We start from the raw sequence: 17,699 nt of genomic DNA on the forward strand, positions 1-17,699 counted from the left end.
TTCCAACCCCGATAAAGAAGTATCACTTCAAAAAAAAAATTGTTTATTTTTAACACAGAATCTAAATAATATGTCTTTAATATTCGTAGAAAGCTATAGGACCTTTGTAGAATAATAATTAGGCTTAATATTATGTATGTATGTATATTTATATAAACGCTCGTGTAGATAAAGCAACGTTCATACCTCTGAAAAACGCATTAGCATTCCTATTTAGGAAGTATTTTTTGTACGGATAGTATTAGTAGATCAGTTAGAACAATCAGTATTAGTAGGTAAGTAGTTTATATAGATTAGATAATATTAAAGACTGCAATGTTACGTAAACCAAAAAGATTCTCGTTTACTTACTTAATTAGTATGTTACTTAACTTATTTGGTGTTAATCCAAAATTCGAAGCGAAAAATACCACAAAAAAAAGATCTTGGAAATCAGCTCCTCTCAGCGCATATACTTCGATCCGATTTTTTTTTTGAAGAGTAAGAGGTCAAGAATTGTAATTATTTATTTTTTCAAAAAATCAAAAGTACACATTCTAGAAGTTTCCTATGTTATATGATTAAGCATTGCAGTCTATAAAATATTGGTTACTATAAGATATTGCTTCAAATTTACTGTGTACCGCTAGTAGTTGTTCAAATTATATGACTGGCAGGTCTGTGACAGTAAACAATAATTTTGTATAGTCTGTATTTTATTGTCTGTATCTTGTCTGTATCCATTGTTTAACAGATTAAATATTTATGAAAAATATCAATATAAGTTTTGGTAAAAGCTGTGTTGTTTTTTAGCGCCAAATTATAAGTATTTTCTAAGAGTATTTTATAGGGTATTAGATCCTCAGTATAGAATTGTTATGGAATGTAGTATCTTTTTAAGAAGGTAGTAGAACAAAAGGCTCTTTTGTAGGCTTTAAATTGTTTTTATTTTTATTTAATTATACATTTTGTTACCTAAATAATAGGTACCTATATCGTATAAATGTACCAACTTTTAGAAATTAGAATGAATTCATATTATTGTATGGTTGAAAATATACGTTACATATTTGATAATACTTTTATGTTAATATACTCAATTTAAATTAATTTATTTTGTTGTGTTTGAACATTTTGCTTTATCTAATACATAAATATTGAATGTTGGACGCTTAAAATATTTTATTGCCGGAAATGTATGGATGCGCTTTATTACAATAAATAATATAAATAACTGTATATTAGAATGTTTATAAAAATATACGCTCCCGGCGAGTAAAAATGTACCATGTTATTGTACTCATTGTAAATACCATGTTAAATCATTATAAATGTTAAAATTAATTGGATGTGTATGTAGGTGTTTAGATTGATGTGAACTGTGTTCAGTTGTTTATAAATAAATGTATTAGACAGTATTTTTGTGTTTTATTTTTAAAAAATACAATATATATTCGAATAATGTTCATGAATTCTTGAAAGTTTAAAAATTTTATCAAAGCGCCATCTAGAGAGACTTGTTATAAACCACTTCATATGTATACTTTTTTTATTAGTTCATACAAAGATACATAGGTGGCGCTTTTATGGAAGGAGCAAGGTCTGTGTTAAGTTGTATTAATAATTATTATAATCACATTAAAATCATATAATATATTTCTTTCTGATTGCCTTTCAACATAATATCTCTCGCATGTGATTAGGTTTAAAAGTCAAAGGCAAACAAAATATAACAAATAGTAAATATGTACAACATATTATCTTGTACAAGTTTTGCCCGTTAGACGGTAGAGGTTACACGTCGATTTGGAATTTATCAAGCTTGACCATAATAAATATTTAAATACAGAAAAACCAAACCAAAACATAATATACGAGCTAAGTTATCAAAAACATAAAAACTATAATACCTACACGATCCGCACACAATATACAACAAAGTTGAGACAGAAATAGTCATGCTTACTTTCTGTGTTTGATTATAATAAGTCTAGTGTCAACTAGTTTTTCTTATTTTCTTACTAAATTATAATAATAAAGAGCTTATCACCATAAGAACGGAAAGAAAACAAGAGAAAGTTAGTTACAAATAACATTATAATCATTTACCGCAGCCCGCGGTTTAGTGCGATACATTGATGTGAAACTGACGTCTAGAAAGTTCCATAAAATCTTATAATACTTATTATGTAATATATAAAACTGAGTCTCATCTTATAGTAGTGTATTTCAGCCAAAAGCGTAAATCGTCTCATAGCAAAATCATCACATAGTTCTTCAGCATTTCAGCTAAAAGTATGTAGGGTTTTTTTATTGGCTTTAAACCTCGACTTCTTGTAAGTCACGTGTTACCAAGACCACAGATAAGAAAAAATATTACTGCGTAACCCAGACTCATAAAAATGTGTTCAGATTTTGACAAGTTCAGTCTTATCCCACTCTGTTTGGTTTGCTGCTTTACATTCAATTTTTTCCGTAATTGAGACCGCCCCGAGTTTTAAATATCCTGCTCTATATATTAAATGCTCTTCATCAGGATTATTCTATATTTGCTAGAAGCTAAATGTAAATACAAGTATGAGCCTTAGGTTCGTATTAAATGATTTATACACGAGTTATTGATAGGTTATAATGTAATTATAACTTTGATCAGTAGATAGAGTCCAGACTCTACATCGGTACTAAGTATTTATTACATACTAATAAAACTCTACCAAAATCAACTTCCACGAATTTTAGCTTCGAGAACTTTTCAAACTTACTATACTGAAGACAAAACTGTAAAAGGTACCTTATTTAATATTTATGAATGAATTTTGCATTTCCAGATGAAAATTTTTTGATTTAATTCAAAGCAATTTCTTTATTTATATTTATTTATTTAACACTTTATTATACATATTTTTTTTAAAATGAACAAGTAAATGACAAACTCATACTCATGGGGCGACCTTATCACTTCAGAGTGATCTCTTCCAGGCGGCCCCTTCTTTATTCGTTAAATTGTTCAAAATGCTTGACTTCGAACTATCTAAAAATAATTGGATTATGTATTACACGAAAATTTAAGCTATTTTTTTTTGTGGAAAAATGCAATATTTATCCAAATACATTACAACAGTCATTGTAATGTCATCATCATCATCATCATGATGATGATGATGATGATGACATTACAACAGTCGAATATACAACTGAACCACGATGCTCTTTCATATTTTGAGATAACCACATATAAGGAGAATAACAATAAAAATCAACGTATTTGGTATACCGCTATCTGATACACCTTATCCAACGAAACGTCTGATTTAATTTAAATTAATTACATCCAAATATGTTCTAATATTACTTAACGTAACTTACTCAAGGCGTTGTATAACTTAGTTGTGACGTAAGCGGATGGTATCGGATAAAGAGTTCTAATTAAAAAGAAATTTATTATTTGCAATTAAAATGCTTCGTCAATTCAGCTATTTATGTATTCTGCGATTCATTTGAATATTAGTTAACTGTCATACAGTTGTGTATTTATAGCTAGCTCTTGCACGCGAGTTTATGCGTTAATGTCTTCCTTATTTAAACAATTTTCAATGCAAATAATAAGTATGAATATGAGTAAGTAATAAGTATGAATATTTCTTAATTACCTACTCTAAAATTTTAAAAGTACATAGTGTTTTAATAACCAAATATTTAAAAAAAGTTAGCTGGTAATACAATATAGAGATTTTTATAGAGATTTTTCAACAAATCAATACTATTGGGTTATCCTATCGTGCGTGTTGGAATACTACTTTATTTTAACTACTATTTAATATTTATGATCTCTCTCTCATATTCTTATATTTTATAAGTATATTAAATGTAATTTACATTCTAATTTGTATATTATAATATGCCCAATTGTGATTATATAATATACCCACTCTATCTCCCATAAATCATAATACTTACCTACGTATTCTATTGTGTATAAAAAGTAGATATTAAAACTGATTTGAAGATGAATTATTTCAATTAAATCTTTTATTTTGTTAACCCTGAACATTGCTATGTATGTATGTATAATATGTAATGCTCTTGATAAACATATGAAACAGTACTCTACTTTTTAGCCGGTTATTGCTCGGTCAACGCCAAGGATGAAGTCAGTTCAAGTACTAAATTGATATTACTTTTCGTACAAATACAAATTATAGAGATATATAAATTTTATATGCAATTAATTTGGCCATCGCTCTACATTGATTCAGTTTTATATTTTATGCTTTATAAGAAACATTCTTAGACAAAGATATACATAGGTACACGCTGGCTTTGCTAAGAATAGGTTTAGGTGTTTTACTTTGAATGTAATTGTATTGTTAGGGATAAAATATTATCATAAGTTTCTAGATCATAAAAACAATCAGTTCAACAAACCTTTTTATAAAGCTGTTTTTATTATTATACAACAGAGGAATTCGCAATAACACAAGTGTTTTTTTCTTACATAATTTTCGTAAACCAAGTCATTCCTATGACAAAAGGCGAAGTTGAAACCGGACCATCCGTTGGGTGCGCGAGCGCAACCCACCGTGCAAGTTTCTGACACTCAAGAAATTCAAGCCAGACCTCAGTTATGCGCTAGACGCCGAGGGGTGCGGATGTTGCGTCCAGTGTGTCGAATAAAACGCAGACGTGTGTTCCAAAATTGTGATTAAACAATTGACGTGATAAAAAGTTTATTTTGTCAATGTGGTAATGGATGTTTAGGTGTGGATTTATTTTTCATTGGTAAGTGTCGACTCGAGCGAGGCGTGAAGCCCTATTTCTATAGAGGCTTCGAAGTACTTTTTGAAAGGTTTCACTTTGACTTTTGCTATCCGTATTTTGTTAGTGTGTGATTGTGTAATTATGAGGTTATTTACAGTGTTTTTTGTGTGAATTTCGTAGGAACAGTTATTAGGGCGAGCCGAATCTCTTCGACCTTGTAGTTTCGATGGTATGCCTTGCGGCTGTGGAAATGTGAACGTAGAGCGGGCCAACATTAACCTAGGCATTCTTACTAACAATTTGCGACAACGGACTTATGTATTCTTATGTAAAGATATTTCTATAGTTTTATTCAACGCATTTGAGCTTTTGCTCTACCAAATTAGGATTAAACAAAGACATACTGAGAAATTTATCGAAATTACATAAGAAAGTCCGTTTTATTTTATTATTTATTTGAAAATGTGATTACATGAATACATACATGCTTAAATAAATGTGTAATACATACAAATCTGAAGTAAAACATAGAAATAATCTTCTTATAAACTCGCTCAATGCGAGGTAGAGCCAACTTTATTAGCAATGGCATTTGTATGACATAATTTTTATACGGTCTGAGATCTCAAAGGAAATAGGTATATAGAGTAATTATTACATAATAGTATAAGCTAGCTGTTATGGTACCATAAATATTTTATTTAATGTTTCCGTTAAATAAATTAGCAAAACTAAAGCCTAAAATCAGTATCGAATTCTAGGAATTTCAAGCGTTTTTCTCGTCTCTAGGTAGAGATGTTTTATGATAGAGACGGAAATATATTTCTGCGTATTGAATACAATGTAGAGAAAAAATATTAATATAGATAATTAAATTGTACCTGGATAAAAGTAAAAAGAGAGAGTTTTCAATTTCGAAATGCTAATTTAGATTTTATTCTACTTTGCCTGTTTCTTTGAATAAAGTTTAAGATAACATTATTTACTGAACTCGATTTAGGTAATTAGCCTAGAATATAACTGAAGTAAGAATAATTTATTCAATCAAAATAACATTATTATAAGAGCTCTACCATAAACTCTCTACCCTATAACATCGCGATCATCTTATACTGGTTTATCAAAAACCACTTTTTTCTTTGGAATCAAAAGGGCAGGAGTAATTATAGAGACTCTGGACTCTGGACTGTGAAGGTCGTATATTCGATTCCTACCTGAGAAAATTAACGAATCCTTTTTGTTTAGGTCTTAGGTCATAGTATATGCAGTAAAAAATTGAGTAGCTAAGAATACCTTTTTTTATAATTTTGTAATTAAACTGTTGTATGTTAAAAAAATGCTTCTTTGGTGGGAATGTTTGAGTTTAAATATTAATAAAATTACTATTATGTGTATCTCATTTCATAATACTCAGGTACCATCATAAGGAAGGTACCCGGTCCTTTGGAAGGCTTACGTTACGGCTTACGGGGACACGGATCCAACACGCAGAGGCCCTTTAGAGAACTTTACTGTGTTGTGCTATTATTATATCTCATTTGCACTTTTGTGTTTTGTGCAATTCATTATAATTATATTATAGAAACTCTCTTATTTTAATTTTTTAACATTGCTCTACATTTGGCACTTCTAATATAAAGTTGGTCGCACGAGTTGAAATAAAAAAAATGGACTCTAATCCTACTTACAGTATGTATATTGTGTAAGGTTCTTCTCATACAACACGCAAAATTAACATACTGATCCTGAGCTGCTTTTATTTACTTTAGTTTTTAAAAGCCATACTTAGTGATATATTTTCATCAAATACAAAATGAAATACTTCGATTTTTATGCACGTTAGTATGTAAAAAAATTAATAAAAGGCAGTCTCGTATAAAATGTATGCATTAAGAGATAGTTATACTATAATTAACATTATATACGGGCTATCTAGTTAGACCTACATAATGTAGCAGTTACATATAAATATATAAATAACTGTAAACCTCTTTTTCAAACTACTTTTATTTTTGTAGCACATTCGTAATATATTTATAACTAGGTTTCCACCCGCCGCTTCATCCGCGCAGTCAAAGAAAAACTCGCATAGAAAAATTCTCGTTCCCGTGGGATTTCTGAGATTGTGTCATTTTCCCGGAATAAAAAGTAGCCTATGTCCTTTCTCGGGTATCAAAATATCTCCATACCAAATTTCATGAAAAATGGTTCAGTAGTTTAGGCGTGATTGAATAACAGACAGACAGACAGAGTTACTTTCGCAATTATACATTAGTATTTATGTTACAATTTGTACCGAAGAGCCAAAAAAAGAAGATTTTCATAAAAAATAAAAAAATGATACTGTTTAAAATAAATTCTATAAAGCTCTCTTTTTTCTCTTGGTAATATATTTTCCCGCTCTTCTAACGAAATTTTGCTCTATATTTTTTTTAAACAAATATAACCAAAAATAAATAATCTGTTACATTAACACCAAAGTATATTTTTCCAACAGTATAAATACAGAATTCGCTTTTTGTGAACTTAGGAAACAATTGATCTTTTGTTTTAAAACAATTATATCTAGGAATTCGAGTTTTTTACAGAAATAAACATTTTATGTAATGTAATTCAATGTAAAACTTTTTATATACAAATCTAGATAACCTGGTTTTTCACTTTTTATTGGCGTAGGTAATATTATTATATCAACAGCAAGACAAGCTGAGAAATGGTTATCAATAATGATAACCACTGAGTAATTATAATCAATATTATAAAGCTGAAGAGTTTGTTTGTTTGTTTGTTTGTTTGAACGTGCTAATCTCGGGAACTACTCGTCCGTTTTGAAAAATTCTTTCGGTGTTAGATAGCCCATTTATCGAGGAAGACTATAGGCTATATAATATGATCTCGCTAAGATCAACAGGAGTTTAGCACAGCGGGTAAATTTTCATTAAGTAATAAAATTCATTTTACTGAAAAAATAATCGATTCACGATGATATAACGTATAATTACATAAAAACGTAATCGTTAGCAATTTAACTACAATAGAAATAAATAACTTTCAAATAATCGTTCAGAAATAACGATCTATATAATCAAAAGAGTTAATTATTTAGTTTGTCTATTGATGTAACGCTGTCAAAAATAATAAGATGTATTGTTGAGGGGTAGTTACCACATGCAATATTGGTATAAAGGTTACATAAAAACGATATAATATGTATTATAATTAATGTAAGTAATCGGTGGTAAATGTTAAAATATGTAATGACGATTCGAAAGTGCTTCTAAAAGAAGTCTAATTGAATAAATAAATGTTTGAATTTGTGTTTGACTTTTGAGTTTATGATTTCAATGAGGTATCTTAAAAAATTTAACTTGGAACACTTTAGCTTGCAGACATACAAAATGAAGAACGACATAAAAATCTACTTATACTAGTATGTATTTTAGTTCGATAGTTTAATTACTTCTATATCTACACAATTACTCCAAAAAAATTGGAGAAATATCGTAAATTATACATGAATACAAAATTTGAAAATAGATGTTTGTTTTATTACTTCTTAAACGGTTTCAATTAATTCCAATTGAAGACATACATTAAATATAATGTACATTATTTGAGTTTGATGACAATTTACCCAAATATTACCAAACGATTTAACCCTAAAAGACCTACCAGAATAATTACACCTACATTTTTTTTAAATCCTTTAACAAAAAATATTTAACATATTTTCGCATTACGTTTAACACCACAATACTGGTACTTCGTAAGAAACTAGAATCACCAAATAAACCCAAGTTAAAGGAAATAAAACACGTCTCAGACATGCAATGTTATGTCACGATTTCGTTGCTTCACTGGTTTAGAACGATCAAACATTATGGCGTGGGAAATTAATTGATTAATAATTACACTTTTTTATTTATGCCATTTGATGGAAGCACTAATGAAGCACATTTTTTAGTTCGTTGAATGGAATGTGTAACTAAATAGGTGATATCTATATTTTAATGGGTTTTACTTTGTTACTGATAATTTAGTGATAAATCCTTATGTCACAGTGCAAAGAGTGCAATTTTAAATGCAATTATTAAAGTTTAAAGTATGGTGTCAAATTTAATAAGAATAAAAATAAAAACGCAGTAGAATAATTGTTTTTTCAGGGTATTTTTATTATATGCTATAATATTATAAAAAAATCTATGTGTAAACATTTATAAAGGTTTATTTTTTAGTTAACAATCTTATCTCTTAATATTTGAATATTAAAAAAAAGAAGCTTAAACGTATAGAATATACTTTGAGCACAGCATTGCGGAAAACAACCAGTCTATACTCCAACAAGACAAACATAACTTTACATCTATTTCCATTGTGCATTTGCATTGTATCAATAAACTATTTATATAATAGCATGTACCTTCTAGACGCAATAAATAGACCTGTCCTGAACATTGTTAGGCATTCGGCGGTTTCATAACTTTATTGTAGTCTCTCGAACTGGTATAGCTGGCTTGTACAATTTGGCAGGTTTAGAATGACGCATGTTTAGAATGCGATTGCATTTAAGGGTTAATTCTTGAAGTATAGAGCATAAAGAGATGTGGGCTTATATTTGAGTATTTCTACATGTAATTTATAGGTTTATAATGAGGGAAAGAAATGAAGAGTCAATGTAGGTACATCATTTATTTTACATAAAAAATAAACATAGTAAAATAATTGTTTCGTCACATGGCATAGCATATCTACCAAATCCGTAACTAAAATAGTAACTTCTAAACAAATATCAGGCAATATACCTAACAGATGAAGAGGCTTATAGTTTTCTCCATAGGCGTTTCCTCTCATCAAGTGAGACCAGTAGCGAACTTGCGTGATTGAACAACGTTTGATGTTCATTGATTGGTTTACGAAATACGGTTATTATTTACAAACACGCAGCATTTGTTTTGATTGTTATACAATATACAGGGTGTGTATGAACAATTAGTGTAAATAATATTTCTAGATGATTTAGGAACGCTATCTTTTCGTTAAGTAAAACGATCGTGAAAAGTACAAAGTAGATAATAACCGCAATAACAATACATAAGAATATTTTTGAGATAATTATGTAATAACTAATTTGTAGAGCTTGATACATATCTCTTATAAGAATAAAGAATATTTCTTACTAGCTGTGCCCCGCGGTTTTACCCGCATCCAAAAGCAATTAATAGTGAAACACAGAAGCAATAAGATTTCATACACTTGATTATTAAAGTAAGATATTTCGTGCTTTCAGCTTGTTGACAGATGGAATTAAAACGGTTTCTTGGTAGTTATCACTTAATAAATTTCCGGTTTTATATTACGTCTCCTTAAATGTGCTAATGCAATGTGTCAAGAGATTATGGCGGCCGGAGTATACATGGTATCCTGAAAAAGAGTTATTAATTAATTTTTAACAACCTAAAACATCTTAAAATTGTCAGAATTGGACAAAATTTAAATGGGAACAATTGAGAGCTATCAAATAAAAAAGAATCATCAAAATCAGTTCACCCAGTTGAAAGTTCTGAGGTAATAAACCTAAGAAGACGGTTGAAAATTTTCGGAAAATACGTATATTGAACTCAAACTTTAGTTATACTTATTTAGTATCAAACTGAACCGGTACCTACCGTTTCTCAATTTTAAGCTCTTTTTAACGACACTCAAATAATTCATAAGTTAAAGTGAATAATATAAATTAATCATTTTAGCAACAAACTATGCAAATATCACATAATATTATGTTTTGCAAAATATAGGTAGGTACACTCAGTTAAACCTCAATATAAGATTTTTGTCTGTTTATTATTACGTGATAGGTATAATTTGTAACTAGGTACTACTAGCTTTCCACATCGCCCGCGCAGAAGAAAGAAAAATCTGTTCCCGTTCCCGTGGGATTTCCGGGATAAGACCTTAGACCTATCCTATGTCCTTTCTCGGGTATCAAAATATCTCTATACCAAATTTCATGTAAATTGGTTCAGTAGTTAAGCCGTGATTGAGTAACAGACAGACAGACAGAGTTACTTTCGCATTTATAATATTAAGTACATATGTGCAAATAACTATAATTTGAATTGGAATGAATTACTTTGTACATGTTAACAAAAAGGCGTTTATTTTATTCCTTCGTATGAAGAATAATGAAAATGTTATTGCAGCAGCCATTTGTGCTGCAAAAGCTAAGAAATAGCAATACATAGAAACTCTTTGTATGCAAGTTCACATAACAAACGTCCCGCCTTAATGGCCCAGTTATTTCGCTAAATGACTTATTTCCATAATGACTGCAACTTGTCACAGTTCAACAACCCGCGAAACCTGTTACGTATAGCGTAGTTTTTATTATTAGTGCTTTTATTTAAATTCATATGATGTAACTATGATATTCAATATTTTTAAAGTTTTGTATATGGATTCAAGGAACTTTTTCGTAAGTTGAGAGTAGATTTTATAATGCAAAAAACGGAGTTGAAATTAAAAAATGGGTCTAAATCTATACTTTAATATTTTAAAGCTGAAGAGTTTGTTTGTTTGTGAGAACGCGCTAATCTCAGGAACTATTGGTCCGATTTGAAAAAAGTTATAGAGGAAGACTATACGCTATATATTATCACGTTAAGACCAACAAGAGCGGAGCAATGCGAGTGAAACCGCGGGGAACAGCTAGTAAATAATAATCTATATTCTATTGTATGTGAATAAATAAGTATCTGTTTGAGCCAAACATGTGCAAAACAGCAAATGCTAATTAGTAATATTTTATAGCTTTGAGACAAATACAGTTTTATCAAAAACTCAAAAAATATGTTTTGGACGTAATAAAATGTAGGATTTCCGTTCCATTGAACGAGAAGAGTAAAATAATATAATTATTAAAATATCCATTTTGCTTGAAAATAGAATAATTTGAGCTTCCTATCAGTTAAATTCTACGTATTTTCTAGATTTATTACCTACAGCCTAGAAGTAGAGATAATATTATCATTACAATACAAAAATTAAAAAAATGCCTAAAATATGACATTTTTTATTTACTCAAAGTCATATTTGATTATACTATGTAGGTATTATAGATTCATAGTACGCTATTTTTCATTAAATAAAAATATTTTTTTTTTTTATAAATAAAAAATATTACATATATACATATATATACATATTAAGTAACCAGGGTACCCGAGATATGACGTGTCATCAGGACATCGGATTTGCGTCTCTGTTAGGAATAAAAGGTGCGGCTTTTCAGTCTCAAGATGATGGTGGACCGGTGTGAGATTAGAGTGCAAGCCTCGAATATTGGAGAGGTGCACCTTAAGAGAGAGGAAGTGCAGCCGCTGTGAATACCGATTTCCTTTATGCAACTTTTTCATCTTATTTATTAGTTTAGAGTGATTAGACAGGGAGCAAAAATAGAAGTTGAACGAGGCTATGCATATGGAACCACCTATCACCAACATGTTAATACCCAAAAAATAAACCTAGCCTGGAGACTGCGGGGACGCCCGAAACCCCCTGAATTTCGCCAACGGGTCCTCTCTTCCGATCGCCAATCGGCACGTTGGAGCCAATCCAGGATTATGCACAGGCGGCGGGGCAGCCTTTCACGACTGGCTAATTCGTTACTTGGGCCCCCTACAACCTGCGGTCGGCCAGCGGTGAACCGTTTCTTCGGATCCCGCTAGTCTCCAAGACTAGGATATTCAGGACAGCAACACGAAGGCGGCAGATTCGGTTCTCCAATGCAAAGCAACTGTTCATACCTATTTTACTCAATTACAAGGGCTTCATCTGCCATCATCCCGGAACACGGCGAGCGTTTGGCGGCATGGCTTTGACAGATGGGTGGTGACTAGCCGGGACAAATTGTCTTCCACCAGTATAATTCGGTTACTCATTTGGCACTACCCGGGGAGCACGTGTAGGGTCTCTAGAGTTAAAGCCTACGGACGCGAGTAACGATACCCCTCAAAACTAATATGCATAACAAAACTATACTACTTACTTTTGAAATTATTTACTACTTCAAGGTTTTCATCTAGATATTTTAACAATATTTAAAAAAGTCACGTAGGTTCACAATTACTCATGATATTGTAAGAAAAACCAGTATGTATGTTTGTCACCGTGCGACATTACATTGACCTTCTGCCGGCTCTTTTCCGATAAATTCATTGATATTCTTTTAAAAGAATGTCAGGTATTTATAATGGCTTGACTTCCGTTGCATGAGGTTTATTTTTTATTTAAATACGGTAAAGGAGTATTTCACAATATTCCAATATGTAGATTTAGGTATTTTATTTGAATGACATTCAGATATACGTTCATTTATCTAATATAATGTTTTTGTTATAATGTTTTTGTTTTTATATGTTCCATAATGTATAATTATGTAGAGGATTTTGTTTCTATTTAGTATTTATTATTTTTCCTGTATAGGTAGGTATTATTAGTAATAGTCACGGTTAGGGGACACTTTGGGCTTCTGCCCTGTTGTCTTGTGGGGGGCACTGAAAACCAGCGTTATGCCGACCATGTCGGCATGACATATGCTGAGGGCCTCACCATTTAGGTCGCCACACAAATTTATTATTATTTTCTCTGTTTTGCGTTCTGTTCTTTTTTTTTAATTTTGTTACTTTTATGTGTCAATGTGGTGTACCTAATAAATGATTTTCTTTCTTTCTTCTTTCTTTCTTATCTAGTGTTAGTAGAGTTAATTAGAAATAATTAATTGAAACATTAGTACCTATTAAGTTTATTACCTACTAGCTTCCGCCCACGACTTTGTACGTGCATCCCCGTTTTTCCCCGTTCCCGCAAGAATTTCGGGAAATCCTTTCTTAGCGGATGCCTACGTCCTAACATCTACCTGCATGCCAAATTTCAGCCCGATACGTCCAGTGGTTTGAGCTGTGCGTTGATAGATCACTATATCAGTCACCTTTGAGTTTTATATATATAGATGTAAGTTTTTTGTGTGTTAGCATGTTTGAGTCATGTAAAATAATTTGTATCCAATTTGTATAAATATGAAGATATTATATGTATAAGTTCAAGACGGGCAAACTGCAGTTTGCTTTTTTTTGCCCCATGGGGCATGTTTATCGGTCTTCATTTTTAAATATTTATAAAAGGTTTATGGCAAACAAGATTGGATATTGAATGTATAACAACAATTACAATATAATATTATAGAGCTGAAGAGTTTGCTTGAACGCAGTAATCTCAGGAACCACGGGTCCGATTTGAAAAATTGTTTCATTGTTAGATAGTCCATTAATGGGGTAAGGCTATAGATTATATTATTAAATAATCAAGCTAATACCGATAGGAGCGGAGCAATGCGGGTAAAACCGCGGGTCACAGGTAGTTAAAAATAAACTGCAGTGCGAGCGAGGCTCAATCTAGATGTATATTATACAACACATACATTCTTGTCTATGTGAGTGTAGACGTACATAATATATACCTGCCTGTGTGTGTGTGTAATAAGCTCATACATTTCCGAAGTTCACACATAAATAATTAACTGTATCGTAATGACGCAATAAATAAAAAGAGTTTCGGCCTAGAATCGAGCCGGTTTGGAAGGAAACCATTGAGGCCAGCCGAAATGCGTTAATATTACAGGAAGATGCGCAAGCGCATCCGCCGTGTAACGTTATTTCATTTTATAGATCGGATCTATAGATCGTTGATACGAAATGGTTTTGTTTGGTTTTGTGGCCTAGAATAGTGGTAATGTTAGGTATAAATAAATTGCTTAGAGGCTTAACTTAAATTAAATTATGTTCTCAGTTTAATCTATTTGGTTGTAATGGTAATTGTAATAGTAAACTTTATGAAAAAATAGAACTAACATATTTATATTAAATTTCGCTTGTGTATTTCGCAAAAGGAAGTTTTCATGGGGGCTTTATTGAGTTCATAATAAATATTTTAATGCTATATGAATATCTACATAACTTATTACATGCATTTATCTAAGTAAATATTTTTAGGTCATACATAGAGTCGGTAATTGCTGTAACACAACTCTTCTTTGTTATAAAACTAGCTTGCCGCCCGCGGCTTCGCCCACTATGTCTAAAACTCAATAAATTATATACTAAAACCTTCCTCTTGAATCACTCTATCTATTAAAAAAAACTGCACCAAAATCCGTTGCGTAGTTTTAAAGATTTAAGCATATAAGTATAAGAATATAGAGACAGAGAAGCGACTTTGTTTTATACTACTTATGTAGTGATGATAATAGAAAATTCCGTATTACGAAACAAATAAACAACTAAAAGAAATAATGACATAACACACGCATAAGCTTTAAACAAATTAAATAAAAAAAACATTAATTTATTCATAGTCCAGTCTTATTTTATCGGAACGTATGCAAATCGGCTATTTTGTTTTTCTCGTAACAAGAACATAATCTTCAACAAGATTATGTTAATAAGACGATTTTAAAGAGCTATCAGTGCGACGAACTTTTGTTTTGTTGTGCATTTTTTGTTTAGCTACTTAAGTGGTGTAGTTTCAGGTATTTTGAAATGTACCTAATAATAGATCGATTGTTTACAAATGTTTGTATTTGATTAATATCATTGAGTACATATTTTCTTAAGTTAATCCCAGGAGTTACATCAATCAAAAAATAGTATTGACACTTTAATAAGTAGGTACTATACCTACACAGTAATTAACCTAGTTATTAAAGCGCAATTTTAAAAATTCAAAAAATTGTTGGCCATAATCAAATTCCAATTAAAAAAAAACGCGCAGCTGAAAACCAAGTTCAATGTTGCCAACCTCATATCATAATATATAATACAGAATAGAAATTCCAAAGAGATCCTAGTTGTTAGTGAGTGACAGCCGCGGGCGGATCTGCATTCTAACCTCTCACAAAACGCACATAATATCGTTTTTGCTCTCAACAGTGAAGGGATAAGTGAAATAATTTCTTATCTACGCCCTTTTATTGCTGACAGCGGTTATATTCAGAGATGAATATGAGTTTTGCAAAAAGAGTTATGTTTTGTTGTTGGCTTGCGAGTGCGAGAGCAAGTTAATTGTTTTTAGATTACTGAATTGATTGAATGCGATGCTTTTTATTTTTAATTTGTGTCAACACGCTCCTGGATGCTTTTAACTCTGTCTATTTTATCTTGGGCATATAAAATACAGTTTTTAATAGTAGAAGGAATCATACCTGAATATTATCTAATTAAATTAGATCTTTTGTTTGCTAGTCACAAATGTTGTTTTCAAAATAATATTGATACTGACTAACCTATAAGATAAGAAAAAATAATATTGTCGATATGCCGATACATAGAGCTACAAGCTACATGAAAATTCCCCGTTATATTCAAATTTATAATTTATCTGCTATCCGTACAGCCAGAAGCTTGTTTAATTAAAACCAAAGATATAGATTAAAATAGAGAAGCTTCATATGAGTAAAGCACGCGAACACGCGATGTCGATTTATTAACTTGTAGCTTTAGAAATAAGGTGCCAACTTTTTTAGTGACTTTAAAGATAAGAGAAATCTCTGAATAGGTATAATGTTTTTTTTTTCTTTCTACATGGTAAGAAGATGTGACGCACTATAAAGTTACTTTATTAGTTAAACTTCGATTTCATTATTTTGGTTGGCAATACTGGCACTAAAAAATAATAAAAAAAAATCTGAAATTTTGACACTGCATTTTTGAAAAAGGAACTACTGCGATTCATTCCATAGACTAAAAATGATTCGACAAAGAATGGACAGCGCATAGACTCGCAAAAAATAGTTCTTACATCATAAACATTGAATGAAGGAGACAGTTATCAAGGATGCACAAGATGATTTCTTCCCACGTCACGACGTTTATTGCAGGATGTCTTTAATTGACTAACTGTCCGTAACGGGAACTGCTCATGATCTTATTTAGATTCATTTAGTAATTAGTTTTATTCAGGAGATTCGAGCAACATATTATGTTGTTCGAGTCTATTTTTAGTTTGTTATTGGTATAGGTCTAATGGTGAAATGGGTAGGTAATGTGTAAATTCAATTTATATTTTATTCACAAAAAAATAAAAGAACAGCTATAAATATTATACAAATGTGAAGTTTATTGTTGTAGCTTGAAAAGAAATGGTACCTACCTAATTTATAAAAGAATGGTCTTAGTATTATACGTTACTTTATTAATTGTAAAGCCTGACGAATGTAATTATCAAACCGTCAAACATTCTGCGCCAATTTCGCATACTTCGATGCAAGAATTGTCTATGACAAAAAATTAATAAAAAAGTAGCACATCTGTCTATTGACTCTATTGACAGATTGACTCTATTGACAGATTGTAATAAAGTCGAGTTCGATATTTGAACGCTTGGCGCGTGCTTAGAATTTGGAACATCTGTTTCTAATCAGCTGTTTGGAATTATCATTTCATTTTCAACACTTTAATTTGACAATAAGGGTTATTTTTCTGTGCAATTTTTGTGACCACATTTTAAAGTCTAAATAGATCCAGATGTTCATTTATTTTATAGTACATTTTGTGAAAGATAAGGCCAGCTGGGGTTGTACAGAGGGGTGAACTATTGGTTGCATTATGACATAATATTAGTGCAGGGTTAACATATTGCACTTATTAGATAATTAAAAATTAATTTTACAGTCGGGTTTGCATTATTTGGGTTAAAAAAAGTCTAAATGGATTCCAACAGACAAATGGAGCTCAAAAATATAATATGAAAGTAATCTGAAAGCAAAGACATAGAGCCTATTTATTATGTGGTAGAGGGAACATTTTAAAGTAAGTTACGACTTACGAGTAGGCAATCCTCTCAGATATAAGAGACTGATAATGCAAACATTGCTCAGTCAGGGATTTTAATTACCTACCAGTATAAAATAT

General features: G+C 30.9%; 1 protein-coding gene across 1 annotated transcript in view; it reads left to right on the forward strand.

Moving 5' to 3' along the window:
• The first annotated feature begins 4,603 nt into the window (after positions 1-4,603).
• LOC123701687 overlaps positions 4,604-17,699 on the forward strand; it is an 88,633-nt gene continuing 75,537 nt past the window's right edge. The window contains exon 1 of the mRNA XM_045649188.1: positions 4,604-4,758. The gene's annotated coding sequence lies outside the window, so the exon portion shown is untranslated. The remainder of the gene's footprint in view (positions 4,759-17,699) is intronic.

Source organism: Colias croceus, chromosome 22 (genome assembly GCF_905220415.1).
Source record: "Colias croceus chromosome 22, ilColCroc2.1".
Taxonomy (NCBI): Eukaryota; Metazoa; Arthropoda; class Insecta; order Lepidoptera; family Pieridae; genus Colias; species Colias croceus.